The sequence below is a fragment of the Planococcus citri genome, chromosome 5, assembly GCF_950023065.1.
Source record: "Planococcus citri chromosome 5, ihPlaCitr1.1, whole genome shotgun sequence".
NCBI lineage: Eukaryota > Metazoa > Arthropoda > Insecta > Hemiptera > Pseudococcidae > Planococcus > Planococcus citri.
This window is the reverse complement of record NC_088681.1, coordinates 38598581-38612872: the sequence shown is the minus strand read 5'-3', so window position 1 is coordinate 38612872 and position 14292 is coordinate 38598581. Positions and strand designations below refer to the sequence as shown.

At 33.1% G+C, this 14292-nt stretch overlaps 1 protein-coding gene across 2 annotated transcripts in view; it reads left to right on the top strand.

Annotated features, from left to right (window-relative positions):
- Positions 1–1182: 1182 nt before the first annotated feature.
- The window catches only part of LOC135849220 (guanine nucleotide exchange factor for Rab-3A-like), a 35745-nt gene continuing 22635 nt past the window's right edge, over positions 1183–14292 (top strand). The window contains exons 1-2 of one of the 2 annotated variants that reach the window (XM_065369544.1): positions 1183–1603; positions 2663–2708. The gene's annotated coding sequence lies outside the window, so the exon portion shown is untranslated. The remainder of the gene's footprint in view (positions 1604–2662; positions 2709–14292) is intronic. The other variant, XM_065369543.1, reaches the window with a different exon arrangement.

Here is a 14292-nt window from a genome sequence, read left to right as displayed (position 1 = left end):
CCCATTAAAACTACAACGAAGGAAAAGATTTACAGCTTATGTATCGTGCTTTTGGTGAGTAATCAATCAAACACGATTATCTGAAAACCATACATCGTCGATCGATACATTTTGATTATTTTCAACATCAAAAATAGAGAATAAATTACCCATCATAATAATAGTAGTCTTCCTAAGACACAGACGCTGGTGCTTCCCAGTTCAGAATGTGATAGTTTGTAGGCAATACTTATCATTGCAGCGATGTAATGGTTACATAAGTGTACTTTTTGCAGGCGTTGAAATTTGAAGCGGTTTTCGGTTATCTTTCGTACAAATTGATCCAATTTCATTCGCTGGCTATAGCTGATTGAATGACGAAAATAGAACTAATAGACATCTCTGAAAGTGTGAATGACGAAAATAGAACTAATAGACATCTCTGAAAGTGAAAGTACCTCGGAAATGACGAGCTTTTGAAGAATTAATTAAGTGAGTATTTAGTTTTCAAGAGGTACAAAAATTTATGTATTATGAGTAATTCATCATTCATCAGCGCTATAGCGCTGACTTTGATATCATTAAATTTCATGATATGGTTTTCTACATATTTTTATGATGATTATTGCTCTGAATTGTTAATGGTAGCGTTTTATTTCTACCGATTGAACATTTTCAGGTGGTAGGTAACGTATTCACTAATCACTATACGATCGCAACTTGTATACTCTTGAGGCTTAAACGTTGGTTCCATGTACGTATTTACTTAGTTTGATTTATTAACTCATTCTGATGTTACGTTAACTCAATTTATACATACCTTTATTTTTGTTTCAGTTTTCCTCTTCTGTCACATGCAAGCGTTACTTTTCTGCGATGCAATCTGTTTTTACATGCATTAGTATCGGAAGTCAATTAAATTGGCAAAACCATCGAAGAAAACGTTTGTTTCACCGTTCACGACCGGTCAGCTCATTTAATAATCATTCGCATTGTTTCAATGTTTCATTCATCTTTAATTGTCACATTACCTACAGGACTATATCTGCTTCTATACGTCGTGTGTGTAGGTATGAAATATGCGCTAACGATCGTACTTACCTATTGTTCTTCACTCCAACGAGTTAGAAAAACAACGACAATTAAATAAAATCGCGATTGATTTCATAGGAATGAAAATCCGTCAGCGAAGTTGGTGAAAATATCGTTCGTGAAAGCATTTACATCACGAAAACGGCTACACTGGTTGGCCAAACATGCTGCTGTTTCCTCACCGCGCTTCTCCCGTTACAGATTCATCTTGCGTTACGGTCCCATGCAAGCTTGCAAGTTGGTTGTGGTAAAGTACTGTTGTACTTGTTACTCGGTGAATGGACGCGTTTTACGCTGTGCTCTTCGGTGTTTGTTTATTTACGTTGTGTGTGGTTTGACGTACAGAAATTCCTACAAATATTTTCTATTGCACATTTGTTAACGTTTACCTGGTGAAAGTTGGTGATAAAATAATCGCAAATATTAAATTCCATATCGCGTAACGCTCAGCAGAAATCGTGTCGTGTATTATCGCCAAAAAAATCCGTATGTATGTGTCAAATCCAGTGAAACTTGGCGTGAAAGCAAAAAGGTTCGTAAACTTTGTCAGCTCACTAGCCTTTATTCAAATGAATTTACGAGTATAGAAGTACTTATTTTAGTATCAGTACGAAGCCCTCTTGAATTACTTTGTAACTAAAGTGAACAATACATAGTAAATAACGTAAATAGTTTAGCTTCCTAATTACACTGATGGGGAGCTCGGTTTTTTGTCAACTTATCAATTGTTCAATTCGTTAGGAATACTTCCTTCTATTGAATCAAGTAGGTAATTATCTCTCCACTTGTTTATTTACCTGTAATTAATCGTTGAATTCGAGCTTATACTTCATCACCTCGCCTCGTAAATAATTGACTTCCAAAATTATACCTGCCTATTTGAAAAAAATTAATTCACGTAATGAGAATTATACCTATTCAGACAATCTTGAATAGGTAAAAAACTACATTCGATTGTGGTTCTTGTCACAGCTGAGAAAAAAATACCAATATTATCTAGTTCCTACTAAATAACAGTGAAGTAATTTTTCGCGGTTCGACATTTTGAATGCTACCTATTTGTGTTGATCGAATTCGTGCCATATCTAATTGAAGCAATGTACGCTTCCAAGTAACTTTTGTTCTTGTGGTTTCCTCTTTTGATAATCGAAATCATCTCTTCGTATGAGAGAATACGATAATATTGTTCCCCGTGCTACCATCTTCAATTCGTTATTCTTGCCTTTGTATCATTCGTGTCTTTGAATTCCATTTACAACTCCCCGAAGGATCGAGTACAATTTCCGAACGAGAATTCTCAATTTGCTAAATTGACTTCCATAAAGGATTAAATATTTAATGAATCGAGCAAATGTATTCATACATTGAGAGTAGAGGTGAATGTGGCTGTTTTTTTTTGAGTCTTGGTAAACGATAAGGAAAGAAGCATTCTTCAAATAGGATCCGGAAAATGGTCATAATGAAATTAAACTAGAAATAGCCATCATTATTTATTACTTCCAACAATGTATACTGTATAGGTACCGTAACGTAGCGCAGTATATTGCTGAAAAGCCATTAATAAAAGCCTACTTTTACGTTGTTTCCTCAGGATTCGGTTAAATAAACGAGCAGCCATTGTTTACATCGATGCGAAGGTACCTACCCATATCAAACATTACGTCGTTTGAGTTCGTAGAAAGATTGAAAAACTGAAAATAAAACCACCACCGCGATGCAATTAGTCTAATACAGTCGTAAAATCCATCGTCGAGATAAATCTGCGACATATTGGTCGACATGCTGTACACAAATTGGTAAAAATTGTGCAAATCCTAACCCGCTGGGAATTCTAAAACACGTGAAGGGCGTGAAAGTAGAAACGTCTATAAAATTGGGTATGTTTGAAGTAAACCTACTGCCGTGTTGTCAGAAACCCCAACAACGTCAATATTGATAAGCGTTGATAATGGCTTTTTTCTTTCGGTGTACGATACGTCATTATAATTGGTGTTAATGCACCGGGTTGCATTTTTTCTCTCTAATTTCACGTACTTGTACGTGTCCTATGAGTGGCATGTGTAATTAACCGGTTCACTGCGGTAATTAACTAATTAATAACATCCTGCGAAGGAGGGCGTTACTCGTCGTAATCCTTTCTCGAGTGGGCATAACGTTTCAGAAATTTACTCGTGTACGGAATTATGAAAAGAATTCCATCCGAATGAGGCTATTTTTACGCATCGTTCACTAATCGTCGTATGTAGGTATGTGTAGGCTAAGTACCTATACTCTCGTATACGAGTTGCGTGAAAAATTGGTCATTTTTCGTGAACGGGTAATTCTTTTTTTTCACGTAGGTATCTTTTTTTTTTTTCTGGACCTGGAATCAACTCAAGCTGGAACGTCGGTTCGGTCGAAAAAGAATTTCTATGGAAATGAGACTATTTTAATGCTTATGGATATTTTACCAAGTTTTATTGCTCGAGTTTGAGTCTTTTTCTTTTATTATTATCATTTGACCTCATTTGGCTCATTTAATTTATGTGTATGATTCCTGGACGGCGTTTTAGCTGCTTTTCTGTGTAATATCGCATCGTCGTGTGCCTAATGGATGCGGCTAGAGTGTTCTCATAAATAATGTAATTTTCCGAAGAACGAAAAGTCTTAGTTTTAGTTATAAATTGAACGTGGTTCTTAACAACAGGGCTAACTATCCGTTAAATTAAAAGTGGCTGAGAGTTGGATGTTTGGTAAATTATGGGCTGGAAAAGGTTTCGGAAGAATTTATCCTTTATCTTAGATAGGTATTTTAGATTCTCGCGTGTGTGAGATATGTTAACGTTAGAATAATTCTGAATTTAATGTTTTTGCTTAAAAAGTTTAATTAACTACTTATTTAATTTGAGAGGGAAAATATTCATCCAAATCTGCTACCCCATAACCAAAATTTCAGCTGCCCAAATTGATTTTCGATTTTTGGCAAATTTTTGAAAATTGAGAATTGACTATTTTTGGCGAATCATCTATGCTTTTTCTAAAAATGTATACTCATTCAGTAAAAATTATGGAAATTAGTCCTAAAACTAATACCAACTCCCTCGATCCAAATTTTGCCTATTTGGCCATTCTGGAGCCTCCAGCGCGATTTTCGGTTGCTCCAGAAGGCTTGGAAATTATTTTGGGTGGTCGTAAAAACAAGTAGTGGCTTATTCTCAATATTTTTGAAGAATTCATCCACATTCCAGCCGATTTCCAGGCGGACGCCTCAAGAGCTGTTTTTGACCAGAATATTTACATTATGAGGAAAAAATTGAAAAATCAAAACATTTGTGTTTGAAGGATTTTTTTTGAATTCGCACGCATCTTGTTTAAAACCGACCTATTAAATCCGAATTTTGTAGTTTCGAGTCATTCTGAAGCCTCCAGCGCGATTTTCGATTTCTTCAGAATTTTAAAATTTCTCCAAGAAGCTTGAGAATCAATTTGAGCATCTAAAAATCGAGCAGTGGCTTATCCTCGACCTGCTTATAGGATTTATCAATGTTCAAAAAAACGCACTTGAGTTGTCTGCTTGGAAATAAGTCTCAACTTGAATTCTATAGCTGCCCAAATTGATCTCCAAGCCTTCTAGAGAAGTTTTAAAATTCTGGAGAAATCGAAAATTGCGCTGGAGGCTTCAGAAAGGTCAAAAATGGCGAAGTTCGGTCCGTAGAAGTGGATATCTGCAGTTTCGGAATTTAATTTACACAATTTTTACTGAATAAGTATACATTTTTTACAAAAGCATTAATAATTCGACAAAAAAAAAGTCAATTTTGAATTTTCAAAATATCGAAAAATTGATTTGGGCAGCTGGAGTGTTGGTTGTGGTAGTTTTAGACCATGCTTTTTTCAAAAATTACGTAGTTATCTCGTCAGATATATTAATTTTTTTTCTAATTTTTTCGTAAAATCAAATCTTATCTTCTCAATCCTCAAAGTAGTTAATCACTTTTAGTCCTGGAAATTTTTAATGAAATTTTTTTAATGATTTCTATTAAAAAAGTCTTACGACAGCATAACCATGAAAATAAAAATAAAAAAAGTACAAAAAAGAAGATGAAATAGTTTTTTAAACGGGAAATGATGCGTGAAAATTCACTACTTCTACTCGATTAATAATGTAGAAAAAAAGCAGCTCTGAAATCCGATAAACCGTGTGCTTAATATAATTAAACCGTTGACCAGAAAACAGAAACAATCGCCTGAACGGAGCCATAGACAATTTTTCATTTTGCTTCACCTCCTAAAACTCTATGAGAAACACCGACAAGTGAGTCAGGTCGAAGCACCAAACTGCTAACACCCAGGGTACATTCGCACAGTTCAAAGACCTCCGATGTACTTTTACTTCAATTTCAAATATTCAAAATAGTCCTCGACGAACCCCTCGCTCATTTCTATCGAATATTTATAATTACACTTCTTTGGATCGTTCGTGTACATGAAAGTATATTGAATCGAATTGAAAAATTACATTAAATCTGAGCCGATTCGTGTCTTATATACAGACACGAAATCCAAACCGTTACATTATTATGTTTACACAACAAACGGACTGGCGCGGTGTGGAATTTTCACGTCAAAATACAATACGAAATTAGCTCGGTTATCATTAAAAATATATGTATTTTCATCCTGGTTCCTACCGTCAGGCATCGCGTCGTCGTGCTCATAAATACTCGTACGAATGGGTCTATAGATCTCTACAGAATATTTTCACTTCATATAGTAGGTAGAGGTACACTGAGTACATGGAACGTAAAATTGACCAACTTCCTGATGTTAACAATAGGAAATAATTACTCTTTCTTGTTACGAGATAGAAATAGGTTTCCCTTCATTATCATTAAAAGCTGTATTTTTCAATCCACAGACTTGAAAATTTTACTTTATTTAGTCGATTGAAGAGATGCCTATCACTTGAGATTAACTCTCTTATCATCCCTGAGCCTTTCATACTAGTTTTTTTTTTTTTTTTTTTTTTTTTTTTATACTGGTAGATCACGTTAGTTGAGATTTTACCGAGCTGTAGAGTAGTTTTAAAAAAAACTTCATCGATGTGTTTGGGCTGTTTTTTGAAATTATTGTGTCGTCGCGGTAAGTAAGTTAAGTACCTACTCTAAAATGTATGAGGGTTTCTATGGAAAAGAAACGTTCCATCGTATAGTATACGGACGAAGGACAATAAATCGATAAAGCTTCTGCTTGTGTATTGTACATGAGGGAGGCTGTGTACAAGTACAAGTGTTGTTAAGAGGGTGGTCTCTTTTTATCCTAACACTATGTTGCATAGAATATCTACGTTCAAAAAGGGTGATCGATCTTGGTTCTATAAATTTTAGTGTGCGAGTGTGGGTGTTTTTTAGATTCAAATTTTCATATGCAGGTATTAAAACAGGCAATTCGAATGATTTTCGATTAGCCTATCGTTTTTATGATTCAATTCTGCTCATATTTAGCCTTGAGTTGTACTAATATATTGACTAATTTCTTGGTACACTAGTAGGTGAGATGAATAGTGACGCTGTGCATGTAAGTAGGTGCAGTCCACCAAACGGTGTACTTCATTGAGAGTTTTTTTTTTTTTTTTTTTTTTTCATTTATAGATTATTATCTAGTTATTTTGAAATCATATGTAACGTGATTGTTGTACGTGTGCTCGAAATGGCTAAAAAAAACTGATGATTTTCGAAGCATTCGATTCGAGAGAATATGTCTGGTCGCATCTTCTCTTCAATGATGAACGTACGTGATGTCAAAAATATGTATAGAGATATGGGCGTATGCATTTGTATTTGTACGTGAGACTGTTACAATGTTAGATACGCTTATTTAAAATTTTTTTCTTCATTTTTTTGACCCTTTGTACGAGTCTAATTGAGCATCGCTGACATTCGCGGGTATATGCACCGTTGGTTGGGTAATTGATGCTTGATAGGTTTATAAAAGAGAAGAAAGATGGAAATAATGATGTTCTTATTGTGAAAGATGAAATTATGAAAGAAGATTTTTTTTTTGGTAAATTTATAATAATGGGATTTTTTTGGAAAGATTGTAATTTGTGAGAGATTAGGAGGGGTGAAGGAGTTGATAGAGTTTTTTTGTATACGAGCTGCGATGTTTATGGAAGATCTCGAGTTGAGAATTTTAATTATAAAATTTAACGTTAATTTTGACGAGTTTAATTTACAAGGATTAATATTTTAATGCGACTCTGAAACACGTTCGAGTGACCGAATTATTCGCCGAAATTAATTAAAATATCGCGTTAAAAAAATTAAAACACCCCGAAGAAATTGCGGTTTCGTTTTTCATTTTGTTAAAAAGTTACTCGGACGTGTAATTTTTTAAAGTGATAGCTTACTTCATTGTGTTGAGAATTTTTTTATTTTGGTTAGTGGTAACTTGGTGTTTGGAAAAGGAAGTTTATTTATTAATTGAGATGAAGGAAATTTGAGACCTCTCTACAGAAAGTCCTTGAACATTTTCTTAGAGCTATGCTGGTCTTTTATCAAGCTGACTGTATCTTCGTTATTTTTTAATTTTGAATAATCTTGCATATTAGATGTATTTTTTTTTATTTTTGGTGAAATTTCCAAAACTTATGCTTTTTCCTATTTTTAAAGCGAATTTCGGAATTTTCCAGTTACCTATTGTTTTCTGCGATTTTTTAAATCGTCCCCTCCCCTTCTTAAGGCACTTGATACTTATTTTGTGAAATCAGAATATCGAAGTATCGACCATGATATTTTTCTAAATTGAATCGATTCATTCCCTTAGCATCCTTTCCTCTCTCTCGCTCCTTTATGATTTAATTTCGAATTTTTCCCATTCTGCAAAAAACACATACTTACTATTGAAGAAAAAGTTAGACCACAGAAGACTTTAAAATAAAATTATTCCATCAAAAAGTAATTTTGATAAAGTTGAATGGCAAAACAAACTTGTACGGATGAATTTTATCTTCGTTTTCAATTTCATTTTCCTTCATCTCTTTTTCTTTGTCTCTATTCTTTTATTTTAATAAAACGAATAATCCTTTAAGCACAAAGTTCAATTCACCAAGTTTTTGAAAACTTTCAAGATATCTTGCGATTCTGTAGTCGATAAAAATACACGAAGAATACGCGTTTAAAATTAATGGTTTTCCATTCAGTTCGTATTATAAAGGTCGGCAAACTTCAGATACGTAATCTTGAAACTTGAAAGGCTCGACTACGAGTATATCCGAACCCATCGGGACAAAGTATGTAGGTACCTAACATTTGAGAAAGAAAACTTCAGTTTCTATCGTAATTGGATCATGTTCATTGCTTGTTTGAAGGTTGTTGTGTACGTGAATGGTGCGAATTAATCACGATACGAAGTCCTTTTAACGTAACTTTTTCTCTACTTTTTGACAAATTACGTCCTATTCGAGCAACGAGTATATACGATGATGATTTCATCGACTTTTGGAAGATTTCTTAAGCGGTTTAACTCGATTTACCCGAATCACCGTTATAGGCTATACTGATACGTTCTCTCATTCCAGAGGTGAAGCTCGTTTAAACTTACATGAGTTCTTGTGAGGTGACTCGTTGATCGTTGGTGCGTTTCTATCGCATTTGAATTTTAAATTTTCGCATTCGCTGGTCGCAAAACAAGTATAAAAGTTGCGCATTTTATCAAACGTTTGCCGCATCGATGGGTTCCCTTGTTTGGTATTGTCTAATGGTCGAAGAATGTGTTTAGGTGCCTTAGAATTTTCCTTATTTCTTATCAAAATGCTCACCGCGAGAGTTTGTTTTTAGCGAATTATTAGATCGAGACGAGCGCCGCACTTGGAGGAGGAAATTTTTGAGCTTGGCTTATGCGTGGTTTTCTCAGGTCAGTCATAAGGACGCGCAGACAGCGATGTTGCGCGAGCAATATTAGAAACTGGTTTAATGCTGTGGCGATGGCGGGCGGTATAGTGGCCGCTTTGGCTTTGGTAAAGGTGTATTGTACGCGGTAATAACAACATTGATGGCAAAGTGGCAATGCTGTTGCTGATAAAAAGAACTGGCCTTCTACGCCGAATTACCGACATTATATTTCTTGCTTCGTTAGTTACGTCGGCTGGTTGTAAATACTTACTCTTTTTTTTTCGTCCAACATCGAAAAAATTTCACGCGGTATTAAAAAAATCTCAACCGGTTTTGAGTTTGGGTTAAAATGTCGTAAATTTTTGTAGGTACTCGTCTGGGTGCATAGCCCTAAGATTATGTGATTTGGGAGAGGTATGCTCGAAGCTAATCTCGTATATAACTTACCTAATTGTAATCTAAGTACTCGAAGGCATTCGATTTATTGGTATCTGATTCTCAAGTTTCATAATACCTATTTTTAGGTTGTCGAATTTGTTCTCCTGTCACTTATATTCAAATCTGTCATATGTATAGGACTGAAATTGGAACATTCCCATTTTCCCAGTGGCTTATTTAGCTTATACTGTTAGCTATAATCTGGCGATTTCATTGGGCCTTATGAGTTAACTCATTAGCCAACACTATGAGTCGAAAATGAGCTTGAATTTATGAATTGGATCAGTTTGGAGTTTATTCAAAATATCCAAGTTCAATAAAAATAACTCGTGGTTTATGGATTTTGTAAATATTGTTTCAAGAATTTTCATCCATTCATGTCATTCCCTTGGAAGTTTAAAATTGCAATTTTCTTCATTTTTGGTGGATTATAATTAATATAATGCGTTATTCCTCACAAAATCTATTTAAATAGACTGAAAATTTACAAAATTTGAATCTGTGTGTAATTTTTAGCTCCTCCAGATATTTCAATATCTCTGAATCAAAGTCTGTCAGATTTTTCCAAAATTTTTAAATTTTATTTTTAAAAAGTTTGAAAAGGTTAAAATGACCGTCAGTGTTCCCAAAATTTAATGAAGATCTTGAAATGTATATCGTAAAATGGCTTCTACAAAATGTAATGAGAATCTAAGCCATTGAAAAAATTTCCAATCATTCTTCCTTCAGACAGAGCTCAAATTTCCTCAATTAAATTTCGATTTTTCCAATTTTTTTTATTTGTAAAAATGAAATTGAAATATTTCTGATGGTAAATACTAAAATTGACTCGATATAAAATTTTAATTTTTTTTCGAATTCTAGGTTATCCAACGATGAGAAAAAAATGTTCTGATGGAAAATTTCTACATTTTTTCAAGAAAATAGAAAAAAAAATTTAAAAATTACGTTTGTTTAAATGCGTCTTTTTACCCCTGTTCCTTGAAAAAATGTGACATAAGAAATAAATTGGACATATTTTTGGGTAAAAAAATTGATATTCAGTCCATTTATATTATCTTCTCAGCTTTAATGACAATCGAAATGAATTTTACCAATTTTTTGGAAGGTAGTAAGAAATGGAGGTAAAAAACGAGCTTAATTTTTTGAAGGGAAGTGGAAGAAGGCTGAAAAAATCGCTATCATTTTCATCAATTTCTGTGTAATTTTCAAAACTTTTTCTGTCAATTTTTACAAATTTTAAAAAATTATATGGGATATTTTTAAACAAATTTTCAATAGTTGATGAACTTTGCATTATTTTCTATAGTTTTCGTGTCAATTTAGTAAATTTTCCATGAATTTTAACGAATGCTTGGATCATTTTATACAATCAGTTTTTTCATGATTTTCGAATATGTATTAGTGTATAGATTTTTGTACTCTTTTAAGATTTTTTTCGTCATTTCCATCAATTTTTTTTTTTTTTTGAATTCTGGATAATTTTCAACGATTTTTGTTCAGTGTTTCCAACTCTCTCTTGATTTTGAAAATTTTATCTTTATTTCGATTTTGCTATACTTATTATACGTGGGGAAATTTCACCATTTTTGAATGCATTAATAAAATCATTCGTCAGTGATATTTCATCAACTTTTCCTCAATTATTCGTTTTCAAATCAATTTTACTACTTATCTTTTGGCAATTTTGAGGAATTTTTTCTCGTTTAGGTAATCTTTGCAATATTTCTTTACACTGTTGTGTTTTCGCCAATTTTTCATTGCTTTCAATAATTTTTGTGGTACCAAGTTTTTCGATTTTCATTTTGTGCAATTATTGAGTTCTTCATAAATTGGTGCTTCATTTTTAATCATCTTTATACAAATTTAGCTGATTTTTCAACAATTTTAGGTAATATTTTGCACTATTTTACACCACTTTGTTGGAATTTTATAACTATTCACGAATTTTCAACATTAGGTATATCTTTACAGTCATAATTTTACTGATACTTTATCAACTTTACTTCATTTTTATGTCAATTTTGCTAATTTTCTGACAGTTTTGAGCAATTTTTTTCCATATTTTGTGTAATCTCTCCAACATTTTACGAAACTTGAGCAGTTTTTTGATTAATTTTCTTTTTTTTCAAAAATTTTCGTGTCAATTTTGCTGTTATTTTTACAAGTTTTTCAATATTTGGCGCAGTTTTTGGAAGATTTCATAACTTTTAGATACTAGCTTTAATCTCTTTAATTGTCGTAAATTTTTGAAAATTTTCGCACCTCTCGCAAAATTTTTAGATTTATTGGAAATTTCAAATTTTTCCAAAATGTTAGCCTCTTTCTCTGCACCTCCTTCTTGTCAAATATGAATTTTCTGCACTTCACGAATATCTCCTTGATCATCGGATTTTGCTCAATTAGCAATGCCTGCTCTAAAAATACTTCCACGTTGCATATACTTTGATCGAGTTATCTGCTGCTGAGTTGGCAGTTTTAGTTTGAAGAAAAATGCGAGAGAGAAAAACCCAATTAATTTGATCATATTGTCATGGCCATAATGGATCGCATGACCGCTATATAATTCGGTCGAAACGGTCTCATTAATTTATTACACCAGGCAAACAGGCTAAAAAAAAAATATTACGCGAAAATGAAGCATGCGAGTGCATCAAGTTCGACGTAATAAAATAATATTCAAATGAGAATAATTTAGATACGCGTTTTATAATATGCCGACTCTGCTGCCGATGCCGCCTCATATTAGTCGTGAAGTTGACTTACTTACAGTACATTATATACTTATATTTATAAGCTTCCATATACTATATATTGTATGTAATTTCGACGTACCTAATATAATAGAGAGAAAAGAAAGAATGTGCTTTGGAACTGGTATGATCTGTTTGTGCGGTGTTACTCGGTACCAGTCTGCATGCGATGGTTAACACAGTTTCGAGTTTAATAAAAGGTACACACATAAGTTGGTATTAAATTGAATACACATCCTTTATGCTATTATCAACTTGCCTTCTTTTTTGTTGTCCCCGATTATTCAATTTATTCGTGCGAATGAAAAATGAGGTTTTGCCAAGTGTACGAGGAGCATCGCGAGTATCGTGCTGTAATAGGATCAAAGGGGTATATGTGAGGTATAATCGTGGACGTGGTGGTGGTGAATTTCATCAAATTTTAGAGAGAGACAGAAGAGGCTGAGACGCGATAGAAATAATAAAGAGTTAAATTGCAAGCTTGAAATAGCCTCCGTAATCTTGAAGATGTTTAAAAATATCGCTCGAGTAAATTTAATAATCCTGAAGCCGTTTAAAACGTAACCCGAGCCTTGATACTGATTCTAAAATCGTTTAAAAGATAGGTTTACATTTCTCAAATTTACAGGGTGGTTGTAAAATGTGCGAGGAATATCAGCTATTTTACCTATACTTATTGGCAAAGGTACTAAAAATGTACTGCTGAAAGACCAACTACCTACTCGTGGGCGAAAAAATTTCTAAGCACCAAATATTCAAATTTGTTTTATCCATCGATTGTCATACTGTATGACGCAAACAAAACCTACCTGCGCTGGGATTAATCATGAACTGAACGATTGAAACAAGAGGAGATTTTTATGAGATCAGTCGTGAGTCATGAAACGTATGATTTCGTTATGTACATAAATTTGTCTCGTCCTTCGAATTATTCGCTCATTGCGAGATAATTTGAACCTATACATTTTGTAAAATTCTCAAGTAAAATGATAAGACAACTGAATTTTGAGTATGTTGATAGGTACACTAGGTAGGTACCCATTTAAATCCCTTAGATTTAATATTCTACGTTCTGTTTGGTTTTTTTCCCAACGTGGAAAACAATTTAAACTGCGTCAAAAGTCGTATAAGTATCCGAGTTTTTAATCTCCGACTTGTAGTTCGTGATTCACTTTATATCTCGACTGGTCTAACCTGATTCGACTGCGGTTTTCTGGATTCTACGGAGATAAAATAAAGATTTATGCTGTAAATTAAGATTCATACGCTGTGTCTAGTTCGTAGTACTCGAGAGATGGTATGAGGTATTTAAAGTATCTATGGTATAGGATTTTGTGGGAATTAAAAGATTGTAAATGTTATGAAGGATGCACTGGGTTAGTTGTTGCAAATTGTTTGTTGCATATAAATTTACTTTAAATGTGATACGAATTTTAATACGTTGGTATTTTTCCAAGATCAGATGTATTTATTTACATATGTGAACGTGCACACTTTTTTCAAAATTTTAAAGGGAATTTCAGACATTTTTTGCCACTTCTATAAACAAGGAAAACATGTGATTTGCACAATTTTTACATTTTTTTCTAGACAAAATTTGCTACGAGTTTTCGAAACGCAAATTTTTCAAAAATAATTTCAACTTGAGCACGTTTCCAGACCTTTACCTAGAAGTGAAGGAGTCCTTGAAAGAAAAATGAGTGAGTGGGTCATAATTATGAAAAAAACTAAAAACAAAATTGTAAGACGTAAAATCTTCCAATGAAATTCTATTTTGGAAATATTTTTAGTCATAGCCAGAAAGTTCATCAACCCTAAATCATTCAAGTTGTTTTTTTTTTTTTGAAAACGTATGAGTTTTAAAAAATTCTGTCATCACAGAAAATCAATTTTTGGCAAAAACTGACGATCATCCTATGAAAAAAATCAAGGGAAGTGAAATTTCATTGTAGAAGAAAGTAAAATTTCAATTACTTAGTGGAAAAAAATTCATGTTTTTTTGAAGTTTTGTTTTTGAGATATTTTGAGTAAAATTTAGATTGCTCAACTTTTTAAAAAAATTTCTGTAGAAGTTGTTTTTTAATTTAATTTAATTTAATTTTTTAAATTCTATATTAAGAATGTTCTGAAAATAATTGCTGGGAAGAAGATGTAGATAT